Raw genomic sequence first — 15,354 nt, forward strand, 5'->3', positions numbered from 1 at the left:
ACAGTAATAATATAAAAGTCTATCTTTTTCTCTTATAGAAATATTAGAAATAGATATGGATTCCCAATTTATAAAACGTAGATTCCCCTGATCCCACCAATGCAGACAGACATTCAACAAACATTCTAAAGTAGAAGATCTTGTGAATAATTATCAACTTTTAATTAAGCAGTTTTTTCCTTTTCTAAATATCTCACATTCCCTTGAGAAGTAACTCTGACAGAAAATGAATGGAATCTACAAGTACTTTACTGGTAACCCCTAAGTGAGCAGACTAGTGACTATTTCAAGACTAGCAATGTGATCTATATAAGAAGTTGAGCATGAGAGAAATATATATTTTTCCCTGCAGGCCTTTGGGAATATAACCAATCCTTTTCTAGATTAACATAAGCATGGATTTGGAGAAATAAAGAAATGTTTTCATTTTGTTTTATTCTACTTTATGTTAGGCTAAGGATGTAAGGAATCAAAGAAGCAGCTAATCTTGGCTTCCTCATTGCTTAAAACCAAGGATTTTACTCATCTCGTTCCCTTTCCTGTATTCCTTGTTCTTTCAGTTTCTCTTGATGACCAACACTAAAAATTTTCTGGTCATTTTAAATAAATCCTGTCACTTGAACACTAGACAACTATTTTACAATGTGTGCTCCAGATTCCAAGAAATTATAAGAAAGTGTGGATTATTCATGACAGGTCACCGAAAATACTAGAACAACAATTTATTGTAATTGAACAGAGAAAAAATTACTTTACATGTCTCCAACAGAGAAGGAACTATAGACCTTGCCTGTCTCCTTAACCATACATAGATCATGCATAAATCATTTCAAAAAACACAATCTTTTAGTAAAAGGAAAATTATATATTTATATATTATGGACATTTATTACATATCAGCTTATATTCATACAAATAATTCAATATTAAACATTTTAATTACTTCTTTCTCATGGATGTGTATATTTCCTTCCTCAAAGTCTATGGCAATTCATTCATGACTGTCCTGTACAAGTCTTGTTCATATTATCACATAAATCTGTCTCATGGATTCGTCTAATGTGCCAATTCCTCTTGTTTTCTTAATATTATGCAAATACCAATGCAACACATGGAATGTTCATATAATCAGTTTTAGTATTTAGTATCACAGTGATAACACAGTGCTTTTGGGGTTATCAGGAAGAAAACATTCATAAAATACAAGCATGGGATTTCTCTATAATCTATAAATCTTTAATCTCTCTCCTTTCTTATTCCTGAATCATGTTTTCCATTATATTTTTTCATCTACTCCTTTGCTCACCTTTATATTAAAGTATCAAAATATATGTTGATTTAATTTTGAGCAACTTATCCAGTTCTTTTCAGAAATTTCTCTACTTTCTCACATAGTGTAATAGATATTGGCACCTAGTACTTAGTTATTTTCTTGATAGTATTCTTGAAATACTTATCATGAACAACTGGCATTATATACTAATCAAATATTGCATGAAATGATGTTTCTTGCTATGTTTAGACACACACACACACACAAACATTCACCAACTCCTTTATTTAATTCTCCAAGGACACCCTGCAAATCATCCTTCCATTTTAGAAATAACTCCCTTTTATCTTTTAGGTTCATTTATAGTGAGAATGTGTAGATTATTATGATTCAATTCCTCTGTTAACATAATTTTATAATTTAAAAATTACATTTATTACTCACTGGATCTCCATTTTAGAGCAACAATAGCAAGTTAATGTTTGTGGGAAATATAAAAGGCTCTGTGATTTGTAGCTTTCTCTTTCCCTCTTTTGCCCATTCTCTGATATCATACCCATAGAAGCAGAGGTAGTCAAACTTATCAATTTATGTCTACTTTATCTTCATTTTTTGAGTTATTGTGGCCAAGTAATTCATTACCTACTGGCCTATAGCTAATGCTAGCTCCTCTGTACTTAATTATGCTGGTCCTTGGAAAGGATACAGAGTTCAATGCATGAACCATATATGAAGATTTTCATATATGAGAGAACCTAAGAGAGTCTGAAACTGAAGCAGAGATTAAATGACTTGCCTGAAGTCATATAGCTAGTAATTTCTGAGACCAGATTTTAGTTAAATCTTTTTGACTCCAAGCTTAGCACTCTATCCATTGAACAATGGGGCATTATAATAGAACTTTAAGAACACAGATAAATATAAAGGTATACAAAATTCAACACTTATAATTCAAAGAATCATGATTGTGTTGCTTAATCTGCTCTTATGACACAGATCAAACCTACTCTAAGCCACAAGAAATAAGTCTTTGTTCTTCTCTGCGACTGATAAAATTCATCCACTTAGAGGTGAAATTGCTAATAATAAACCTTTATGAACTTAACTATTCTGCTTCTCAGAAAACAGGTATACCTTTGGTCATAAGTTGTATATCTGAAAACTTTTTAACTTGATACAACATGCCAAAGTTTGTTCTCTGATGACATGGCCTTTAAGAATGCAATTACTTCCATCACATGATGAGGCATCTGCTAAAATTGGATTTTAATGGAACATATACACAGAGTCGATCAATAACAATGAATTTGCAGTGTGATGAACTTTTGTTTAAGACTTAAATATGTTCCTTTGGAAGGCATGAGCACATGTTTTGGCATGTTTTCAAAGGTTTATCATACTTAACTTTTCTAAAATTCTATTTACCTACTTAACTTCTTTCTTATTGATTTTGTGGTTTGATTTATCTAGTTTTGATAGAGCAAAGTTGAGATCCCCCACTAATATATTTTTGCTATCTATTTCTTGCAACTCTCTTAACTTTTCCTCTAGGAATTTGGATGCTATACTACTTGGTGCATATATGTTTAGTACTGAAATTACTTCATTAGGTTTGGTACCATTCAGCAAGATGCAATTTTCTTCCTTATCTCTGTTAATTAGATCTATTTTTGCTTTTACTTGAGCTGAGAGGAGAACTACTACCCCTGCTTTTTTTTTTTTTACTTCAGTTGAATCATAATAGATTCTGTTCCAGTCTTTTCCCTTTTCTCTATATGTATCTCTCTGCTTCAAATGTTTTTTCTTGTAAACAACATATTTTAGGATTCTAGCTTTTAATCCAGTCTGCTATTCAATTCTTTTTTATGGGAAAATTCATCCCACTCACATTCACAGTTAAAATTACAAACTTTGTATTTCCCACCATTCTATTTTCCCCAAGTTATATGTTTCTCTCTCCTTTCTCCCTTTCCCTGTTTACCAGCATTTTGCTTCTGATTATCACCTCCTCAATCTATCCTCCCTTTTTTCAGCCCCTTCTCCTTTCTTATCTCTTTTCCCTTTTACTTCTGTCCTCCCTTCTATTAGCCTCCCCCCTTTTTCCCCCTTTCCTTCTTATTTCCCTATATAGTGAGACAAGTTTCTATATCAAGTTAAATATGTATGATACTCCCTCTTTGAACCAAATCCAATGAGATTAAGGGTCAAACAATGCTCATCCTTCTCCCTCCTTTCCCTCAACTGTAACAGATCTTTTTTGCCTCATCATGTAATATGATTCACTCCATTCATGATTCAGCTTTCCCCTTTTTCCAATACAATTCCTTTTCTACCCCTAGTTTCTTTTTATATAATCATATTGAATTCAACTCATACCTACACTTTCTAAGTACACTTTCTACACTCCCTAAAAAAATACAATTATCATGAGTTACACATCATTTTCCCATGTAGGGATATAAATATTTTATCCTTTAAAAAAGAGATTTTTCCCCTTTCCCTTTTAACCTTCTTATGCTTCTCTTAAGTTCTGTATCTGAAGAGCAAGTTTTCTGTTCAATTCTGGGGGTTTTTTCATCAAAAATAATTGAAAATCTTCTATTTCATTGAGTAATCATCTTTTCTCCTGAAAAATAATGCTTAGTTTTGCTGGATAGTTGATTCTTGACTGCAATCTAAGCTTCTTTGCCCTCTGAAATATCATATTCCAAGCTCTTCAATCCTTTTAAAATAGAATCTGCTAGGTTCCAAGTAATCCTGATTGTGTCTCCTCAATATCTGAGTTTTCTCTTTCTGTCTGCTTGCAGCATTTTCTCCTTGATCTGCTAATTCTGAAATTTAGCTATAATATTCCTTAGAGTTTTCATTTTGGTATCTCTTTCAAGAGGTGATCAGTGGATTCTTTCAATGGCTATTTTACCCTCTGGTTCTATGATATCAGAGCAATTTTCCTTGATGATTTCTTGAAATAAGTTGTCCAGTCTCTATTTTTCATCATGATTTTCAAGTACTCCAATAATTCTTAGATTGTCTCTTTTTTGATTTATTTTCCAGGTCAATTACCAATGAGATATTTTACATTTTCTTCTATTTTTTTTCATTTTTTGATTTGTTTGATATCTCATTGAGTCAATCACTTCTATTTGTCCAATTCTAATTTTTAGTGAATTATTTTCTTCAGTTAGCTTTTTTTTTAAACCTCCTTTTACATATGGCCAATTGAACTTTTAAAGGAGTTTTATTTATTTATTTTTTTCCACTTCACTTCTATTTTTAAGGAGTTGTTCTTTTTTCCCATTTCACCAGTTCTATTTTCCAAGGAGTTGTTTTCTTTTTTCATTTTGCAAAATCTGTTTTTAAGGACTCATTTTCTTATGCATTCCCAATAAGATCAGGGGTGAAACAGAGATGCCCATTATCACCACTATTATTCAACATTGTACTAGAAATGTTGGCTTTAGCAATAAGAAAAGAAAAAGTAATCAAAGGAATTAGAATAAGCAATGAGGAAATAAAACTATCCCTCTTTGCAGATGATATAATGATATGTTTAGAGAATCAGAGAAAATCATCCAAAAATCTATTGAAAACAATTTACAGCTTTAGCAAAGTTGCAGGATATAAAATAACCCACAAAAATCATCAGAATTTCTATATATTACTGAAAAAGCCCATCAGCAAAAGATTGAAAGAGAAATTCCATTTAGACATGGACATTAGACAAAATAATTTACTACCTGCCAAGACAAACCTAAGAACTATATGAACACAATAACAAAATACTTCTCACACAAATGAAATCAGATCTAAATAATTAGAAAAATATAAATTGTTCATGGTTAGACCAAGCTAATATAATAAAAATGATTCTGCCAAAACATTATTTTATAGAACTAGAAAAAATAATAACAAAATTCAAATGGAAGAACAAAAGGTCAGGAATATCAAGGAAATTAATGAACAGAAATACAAAGGATACTGGTTTAGCAGCACCAAATCTAAAACTCTATTTTAAAGCAGCACTCATCAAAATTATTTGGTACTGGCTAAGAAATAGAGTGGTGAATCAGTAGAATAGGTTAGACACATATGATACAACGAACAAGGCCTATAGCAATCTAGTATTTGATAAACCCTCAAACTCCAGCTTCTGGAATAAGAACTCATTATTTGAAAAAAATTGCTGGGAAAATTGGAAAATAATATGCCATAAACTTGGCTTAACTACATCTCACATCCCATACCAAAACAAAGTCAAATTGGATGATTTGGGCACAAAGGACAATACCATAAACAAATTAGGAGAACAAGGGATAATATACCTATCAGATCTTTGGAGAAGGGAAAAATTTATGACTAAAGAAGAACTAGAGAACATTATGAAAGGCGAAATGGACAACTTGATTATATTAAACTAAAAAGGTTTTCACAAACAAAACCAACAGAAACAAGATTAAAAGGGAAGTACAAATCTGGGGAAAAAATCTTTACAACCAGTATTTCTGATAAAGGTCTAATTTCTAAAATATATAAAGAACTGTGTCACATTTATAAGAATACATGTCATTCCCTAATTGATAAATAATCAAAGTATATGAACAGACAATTTTCAGATGATGAAGTTAAAGTCATTTATGTTTATATGAAAAAATACTCTAAATCACTATTGCTTAGAGAAATGCAAGTTAAAATAACTTTAAGGTACTACCTCATACCTCTCAGATTGGATAAATGACAGTAAAGGATAATGATAGATGCTGGAGGGGATATGGGAAACTGGGACAATAATTCATTGTTGGTGGAGTTGTGGAATGATTCATCCATTCAGGAGAGCAATGCCCAAAGAGCTATAAAACTGTGCATACCCTTTGACCCTGCAGTGCCATTACTGGATCTATATCCCAAGGAAATCATAAAGGAGGGGAAAGGATCTATATGTGCAAAAATATTTGTAACAGCTTTTTTGTAATAGCAAAGAATTGGAAAAGGAATGGATGACCATTGATTAGGGAATGACTAAACAAGTTGTGTTACATGAAGTAATGGAATATTATTGTTCTATAAAAAAAATGAACAAGCTGATTATAAAAAGGCCTGGAAATATTTACATGAATTAATGCTGAGAAAATTAAGGAAGGGAAAGGACCCACATGTGCAAAAATGTATCACAACTTGTTCAAAATACATAAAATGATGAAAAAGCTGATTATAGAAAGACTTAGAACAATTTACATGAACTGATGCTAAGTGAAACAAGCAAAACCAGAAATACATTGTACATAATAACAGCAAAAATGTGCGATGATCAACTATGAAAGATTTGATTCTTCTCAGCAGTTCAGTGATGCAAAGCAATCCCAATAGACTTTGGACAGAAAATGCCATCTGCAAACAGAAAAAGAACTAAGGAGACTGAATGTAAATCAAAACGTGCAATGTTTATTTATTTATTTATTTATTTTTCTTAAAACAACTTTTTATTGACAGAACCCATGCCAGGGTAATTTTTTACAGCATTATCCCTTGTACTCACTTCTGTTCCGATTTTTCCCCTTTCTGCCTCCACCCCCTTCCCCAGATGGCAAGCAGTCATATGTATGTTGAATATGTCGCAGTATATCCTAAATACAATATATGTGTGCAGAACCAAACAGTTCTCTTGTTGCACAGGGAGAATTGGATCCAGAAGGTAGAAATAACCCGGGAAGAAAAACAAAAATGCAAACAGTTTACATTCATTTCCCAGTGTTCTTTCTTTGGGTGTAGCTGCTTCTGTCCTTCCTTGATCAATTGAAACTGAGTTAGTTCTCTTTGTCAAAGAAATCCACTTCCATCAGAATACATCCTTATACAGTATCATTGTTGAAGCATATAATGATCTCCTGATTCTGCTCATTTCACTTAGCATCAGTTCATGTAAGTCTCTCCAAGCCTCTCTGTATTCATCCTGCTGGTCATTTCTTACAGAACAATAATATTCCATAACATTCATATACCACAATTTACCCAACCATTCTCCAATTGATGGGCATCCATTCATTTTCCAGTTCCTAGCCACTACAAACAGGGCTGCCACAAACATTTTGGCACATACAGGTCCCTTTCCCTTCTTTAGTATTTCTTTGGGATATAAGCCCAGTAGTAAAACTGCTGGATCAAAGGGTATGCACAGTTTGATAACTTTTGGGGCATAATTCCAGATTGCTCTCCAGAATAGTTGGATTCATTCACAACTCCACCAACAATGCATCAGTGTCCCAGCAAAACATGCAATGTTTTCTTCTTTTTTCTGTTTTTTTTTTAATCTCCCCCATGGTTTTTCCCTTTTCTCTGATTTTTCTCTCCCAACATAATTCATAAAATAATGTTTATTAAAAATAAACTTAAAAAGGAAGTTATTTTCTTCACTATATATATATATATATATTTAACCAATTCTATTTTTTAAGGAGTTGTTTTCTTCAATTTCTGTACTTCCTTTCCCAAATTCTTCTGCAAAGCTCTCATTTCCTTTCCCCATTTTTCTTCTTTTAAGATCCTTTTTAAATTCTTCCAAGAGAGCCTTTTAAGTTGGAGGTCAGTTCATCTGAGGCTTTATCTAGATTTAGTGTCCTCAGGGTTTGAGTTCTGTTCTTCCCTGTCTCTATAATAGCTATCTATGATCAGAGCTCTTTTTCTTTTTTTGCTCCTTTTTTAAAAGTTAAGGTCTGCTTCTAGGGCACAGAAGAAATTGCCCCAGAGATTTTCCCAGGCTTCCTCTATAGGGGAACAGAGGTTTTATATTATCCTGGGGCCAATAGTGTTCCTGGCTTCCTCCTTGGGCTGGATGGGCCTGGCCAAAAACTGCCTGTTACACTGGGGCTTAAGGGCTCACTATTTGCCTTCTGTAGTTTTGTTGGGGGTCTCACAGCTAAGTCTGCTGATCCACTCACTTCTGAACCTGGACAGAGTAGCCAACGCTGTTGTACTTTGGCAGCATTATATTAGTTATGGGAGAAGGTGATACATCTTCACCCTAGACCTCCCTGCAATGCACCTGCCATCAGGCACATCTGCCCCCTGCCAGATTGAAACAAACTTTGCTGAATGACTTCCAAGAAAACTTTGACTGGAAATTTGTAACACTCTAAACATTTGTGTAACTCAAAAACCCCTTCAGAGGCTTGATCTGGTGTTGATTCTAAAGGAAGCTAGGAAGAATTAGGCAAAATTCTGTGTATTCTCCACCATTGTGACTCCACTCTTGTTTTGGCACCTCTTAAACAGCGGCTTCACTCATGGAGGGCTGCCCTCATAATGAATGATGAGCTTGTACTTTGGGAAATAAACATTATTAGAGTTTACAAACCCTTTTGTCTTTGCTCAGAATTAGAAGTAGGCCATGGTCATAAAAATATCAGTATTTTAAATGTTGCTACTTTTGAGAACTCTTCATCCTTAAAATCCACTCAAATAACTGGTGTCTCTTTAAGCTGGAACGCTACTTTTACTCATGGCCCCCAGCTATGATTATTTCATTTTCTCTGCTCTGAACTTTTCTATATCCTTACCAGCTGTCTTGACACTGGCCAGAGGCCATTCCACCCCAACCTCTCTTTCCATCTTCTCTTAAGTGTTATCTTCCTGCATCAGAATGCAAGTTCCTGGCTTGGAATACAATATTTTAGTAGGTAAAGATATAGCTTTACAAACAAGATTATCTTACCCAGGAAAATAGAACATAATCCTACATGGGGAAGGGAAATAAAATTTTAATAAAATCGAAAACTTCCAAGTTTTTCTAATGAAAAGGCCAGAGCTGCATAGAAACTTTGAAACACAAAGACAGATTTCAAGAAAAACATAAAAAGAAATATAAAGGATAGGTCAATCACAGGTGTTTGGGAGAAATGAGACTAGATCAATCAGATGCAGTCTTTAACAGAATAAAAAAATAAGATACAGCTACACCAAGCTTAAGCAAGGAGGAATGTGGGGAATAAAGACTACTAGTTACTCTATATTCCCCTCCAGTGCTACAGTTACCAAAGTAAACAAACATCCATGATTAAATGTATACATTTACATATACATGTATTTGTGTACATGTATGAGTATGTATGCATACTTACGCACATTTATACACATGCATATTTGTATATATACATATGTGTGTATATGTATAATTTGATGCTTGCCCCTTTATTTTTTGCCTCCCCAGGTATTTGAGGAGGTTTGGGTTTGAAGAGGGAAGCTTCCAAGGTTGCCATCTCTGCCACTGGTGTGCTGCTGGCCATATATTTTGGGTAAAAACCTATTATTTCAAATATCTTAGTGTGTTCTTTCTCTTTCTCTTAAGCAAGCTATTCTTTTAGTCTTCAAAGCATGTGATATGTCCTTGCCTCAAAAGATGAACACAAAACTCCAAATCTCAGAAGTCTATCCAGGTCTGAGTCATTATTTTTCCACTAGGGAAAGTATTATACTTAATTTATGTTAAATATTTGGAAAAGTATCATTTCATGAAATGTAGCCACCCACCAGTTGTAATGGGCAAATGAGGCCTAATTTCATGGATTTCCTCATAAAAACTGAGATACTGATGATACTCAGCAAAGTATAGACTATAAGAAAGGGAACATGTGAGATAGAGAACAGGACTAAGAATTCGGTAGGCTGGCAGACGACATTCTTTAAGTCTCATTTTCTTTGACCAACACATTGCTCCAGTTCAAGTAAAGGATCCCATATCTGCTTCCATTTTATGATGTTTATCATAGTCATATTCTAAATAAATGAAGTTCTGAACAAGCACACTTTGTGCTCTCCTGTATTTTGTAATCTGAGTGAAATTTCCAGGTAAATCCATATTCAAGGGTCTTTCTTTGTAATTGGTCAAAATATTTGAAGTATCGAACTAAAATATGTCAGATTTGGTGCTGTTGTGTCTGTTGAATAGAGGGAAATCAGTTTTTGAAATAGAAACATAAAAAGGGGAAATTGCTGAATAGAAATAAATTTTGACATCAAAATATCATTTCCCTGGGCCTAATTGCAATTGATATGAAAATGAATCTAAACTCTCATAGGAACAATGGCAGCTATATAATTATTCAACAAATGAAAAATATCAATAGATGCAGAAAAGGTGGAACTAAAGAATAAATATATCTTCTTGGTCATCTGATTCATCTTCTTATACATGATATAAAATGAATTGGAATATTATAACAATCACATTGAAAAAAACTCCAAAGATTTTTAATCAATAACATTTCATTTACTTATTAATTTTAATTACTCATTAATATTTTAATTCTTATTAAAATATAAAAGTAGAAATAATAGAACAGAATAGATAAGAAAGAATGAGAAATATTAGAATTTAATAACAAATAACAATTCAATAAAAAGAATATGTTCCTTGGCAGAGAATTCACAATTTCACAATTGGAAAATGGGAAAGCAGGATTGCAGAAATTATGATTTGACTAACGTCCTATACCATATGTCATAGTAAACTCAAAATGAAAGCATGATCTAAATATTAAAATTTGCAGTATTAAAAAAAGTTTTAAAGAAAAAAGTCAGTTATATTTCTTTTTTGTTTAAAATATTTTATTCTTTCCTAATTACATGTAAAAACAATTTTATCATTCATGTTTTTTTTAAATTTGGGGTTCCAAATTCTTTCTTTTTCTCTTTTATATTTCCCTTCCCTTAGACAGTAAGCAATTTGATATAGGTTATACATGTGCAATCACACAAAACATATTTCTATATTAGTCACATTGCAAAAGAAGATATACTCTCCCCCCACCCAAAAAAATAAATAAATAAATAAAGTAAAAAACAATATACTTTCATTTGAACTCCCACTTGTCTAGTTCTTTTTCTGGAGGTGGATAACATTTTTCATTATAAGCCTTTTGTAGTTGTCTTAGATCATTGTATTGCTAAGAATAGCTAAGTCATTCAACATATATCATTCAACATACAACATAACAGCCATCATACAATATTGATGACACTGTGTACAATATTCTCTTGGTTCTGATCACTTCACTTTACATCAGCTCATGTAAGTCTTTCCAGATTTTTCTGAAATCATCTTGCTCATCATTTCTTATAGCACAATAGTATCCCATTATAATCATATAATACAACTTGTTTAACCATTCCTCAAATGATGGATGTCTCCCCAATTTCTAGTTCTTTGTCAACATAAAAATTTTTGTATATGTAGGCTCTTTTCCCATTTTTTGTCTCTTTGGTATACAGAGTTAAGAGTGGCATTTAATTATAATTTAAAAATATGCACAGCTTCCTAGCTTTTTGGGCATAGTTCCAAATTGCTCTCCAGATGGTTCCCACATCCCTTTTAATATTTATCTTTTCCCTTTTGTGTCACATTGGCCTATCTGATAGGTGTGAGAAGGTACTGGTTCTTTTAATTTTCATTTTTCTAATCAATAGTGATATAGAGCCTTTTTTTCAAACAACTATTGATAGATTTGATTTATCTGAAAAATGCCTGTTCATTTCCTTTGATCAATTAGGGAATAATTTTGTATTCTTACAAATTTTACTCTAATCTTTATTATTTTGGAAATAACAAATTTCTCAGAGACACTTGCTGTAAAAATATTTTTTCCAGCTTTCTGATTTCCTCCTAATCTTGGTTGCATTGGTTCTGTTAATTATCTTTTAGAGCTGTGACTAAAGGAGAAAATTCTAAATACTAAAAATAAAATAGATGTTACATTCTTTTTCTTGTGGCATTTCTTTCTCCTCCAGGAACTTGCATAATTCACTTTCAGTTTTTCACATGAATGTGTGTGTAAGATAATGACTTTTTTTTTAAAGTGTTAAACCTTCCTGAATTGTTTATTCCTTTTCATTGATAACTACTTCAAAATTCTGCATGTATGATTTCACAGGAAAAAGTGGGTTGTGGGGTTGGGTTTGTTTTTTTTTTTTTTTAGTCTCGATGAAGTCACTCTTTTCAAGGTCTCTCTAAGGCTATCAATTTTTTCTTAATTGCTAATTCCAATGTCTATGAATTCTTCCCTGATCTTTATGATTCAATCCAATTATATCATCCACACTACTTCTATCACTATATAAAGAAATCACATGATGCTTTATTTTGGACAATAAGGCTAGCCACAAGAATATATTAAGCTTTTACTAGGTGTTGGGCATTATACTAAGTACTAGGGAGAGTGTTGATATCTATAACGTCAGAAGCACAGACGGAAGTGGAATAAAGGGTAATCATCTTGGGTCCTTCTAATACAGATAACCCATAAGGAAATCATTAATAGAAGATAAAAATAAGGATGCTCCAGACATTATGGGAGGTTCCAAAATGAGACTGCAGCTTAGAGATGATGTTGAAGTCTAGAAAGCCAGAAGCACAGCCATGAGGTAAATTAAAGGGAATAATGAGAAACTGGCTTATATTAGGAAGAATTATGGAAAGTGCATTGCTTAGGAAATCTATTTCCATCTCTACCACCACTTAGCTATGTGAACTTGGACAAGTCACTTTAGGAAGGAAGAGTAGGAGCCAGTTTAGGACTACTTATACTTTTTTGGATCATTATTCATACGTCACTCACTAAGAGTAGATATAACAGGATTTTATCCTGGATCCCCACTTCTTACAAACCCTCTCTTGGCTGCTTCATCAGTTTCCAGGGGTTTTATTTGTTTTCTATAAATGTTTCCCCAGATCTATATATTCAGCCTTTAGACTCTCTCCTACGCTCCAGTCCTCCATCAATGGACTATTGAACATTACCAACTAGATACCTATCCCATAGGTTTCTGAAACTCTACATATTCAAAATGGAACATATTATCTTTCTTCTCAAAATTTCCTATCTCCCAAATTTCCTTACTTCTATAAAGCTTACCATTCTTCATCTAATCAATGAACTTAAAAACCTCAGGTTCATCTACAGTTCTTCACTCCAACTTATCCCAGATATCCAAGTACTCCCAAAGTTTATTGAATCTACTCCTATGACATGTCTCATGGGCATGATGCCTGGAGGTATAACTAACTTCTTGATCAGTCTCACTGAGGCAGGGCTCTTCTATTTCCAAACTACCTTCTATATAACTGCCAAAGTGATTTTGTTAAAGTACAATTCTGACCATCAGTCCCTTCCTCCTAAAATTCATGTGGCTCCCAATTACTTATAATATCAGGGGAATGAGGGAATAAGCATTTTTAAGCATATGTGCCATGCACTATACTTAAGTGCTTTACAAATATTATCTCATTTGATCAACTACAACTCCATTATTGACATTTAAAATTCTTCACAATCTGGTTCCAATCTACTTTTCTAACTTTATTACTCATCACTCCCTTTCACATATGCTACAGTATATAGCAACTTAATTCATATTTTACAACTTAAATTTCCTCATCTGTAAAATGAGAAGTTTGGACTAGATCTGCAAAATTGTAGAGGTCCCCAGTAGAGTTAAAACATTATTTAATTTACACCCAACTTTTTTAGGAACATAGCTATTACATAAGGTATAAAATATCTATGTTAAACTGAAGTGCAGAGAGAATATTTATTTGAGAATATAGCATTTTTCCTGTCTCTGTGCCTTTTGTTAGGCTGTCCCCCTATTCCTGAGATGTACTCCCCATTCAAATTTACCCTAAGAATTCCTAGTTTCTTTTTAAGTTAATCTCAAACATGATGCTCTTCCTGATGCCCTCATCTGGTAATACACACACACACACACACACACACACACACACACACACACACACACAAATAACATTACCATTGTTTTTAATCTATATTTTATCAATACTTCTATCTTTTATCTATCTTGGTCAAATAAAAGATCCTTGAGACAAGTACTATTTTGCATTTATCTTTGTATCACTAGCATATAACAGGTGCCTAATAAAAGCCTTTTGGTTGATTATTAGGGCTGTTGTTATTGTTAGTTAGTTATTGAGCTCTTAATAGCATACCAAAAATTAGCCTGAACATCACTTATATTGAGAATTTGTTGTACAAAGCAAAGAATCATGAAATATTAGGGCTAGAAAGGTCTTACAATATATTATTTTATGAGAATATTTACATGAATATTTACATATAAATAGTTACATATTTACAGGAAGATTACATGAAAACAGATTGGATATACATGATGTTTGAGCCATAGGAAACTAGACTTTAAGTGTCAATAATGAAATTTGTATTTTGCATATATGCATATATATTATTATTATTACATTAGACCATATTTATAAAGTATTTAGCAAGGTGCATGATAGGAAATAAAATCCTCAGTTTTCTGATTCATTGTCTCCTGTTCTTTCTACTTCCTACTTCCTAAATTAATTATTAATTATTTCCTATTTGAGAATTTGTCATGGAATTCTTCAAATAATGGCAAAGTTGAGGAATGGCTAAATAAGTTGTAGTATACTATTGTGATGGAATACTATTGTGCTATAAGAAATACTTAGCTGGGTTGATATTAGAAAAACATGAAAAGACTTGCATGAAATGATGAAGAGTGAAATGAGCAGAACCAAAAGAGTGTTGCATATGGCAACCATAATATTAGTCAAAGAACAACTGTTGAATGACTAAGTTAACTTGAATATGATAAATACTCAGATCAACTGAAAAGGACTTTGAAGTAAGATGCTATTTATCCCCAGAGAAAGTATAAATAAAAGTATGTATGCTATGATTTTATATATATATATATATATATATATATATATATATATAATATATATTACACACATATTTGTGTCTAATAATAGCCATTTCTGAGAGGGGGAAGGAAACAGGAAAAAATACAAAAGAAAACTCAGAAGGAAGCACAATAAAGCAGGATAGTTTTAAAAACAAGGTATAGGTTTTCGTTTGATTATGTTTCCCCCCTCCCCCCTCCAGAAAAAAAAAAGCAGTGTAAAATAGAAATTCATGGTTTAATTTTTGAACCTTCTCTGTGTTGTGCTATATTTTTGGGAATGCTTTTTTTTTGTCTTTTTTGTATTTAAGTTCAAAATGAATTTTAAAAATTAAGTAAATAAACAAGCA

This window comes from Antechinus flavipes, chromosome 1, assembly GCF_016432865.1.
Source record: "Antechinus flavipes isolate AdamAnt ecotype Samford, QLD, Australia chromosome 1, AdamAnt_v2, whole genome shotgun sequence".
Classification (NCBI taxonomy): Eukaryota; Metazoa; Chordata; class Mammalia; order Dasyuromorphia; family Dasyuridae; genus Antechinus; species Antechinus flavipes.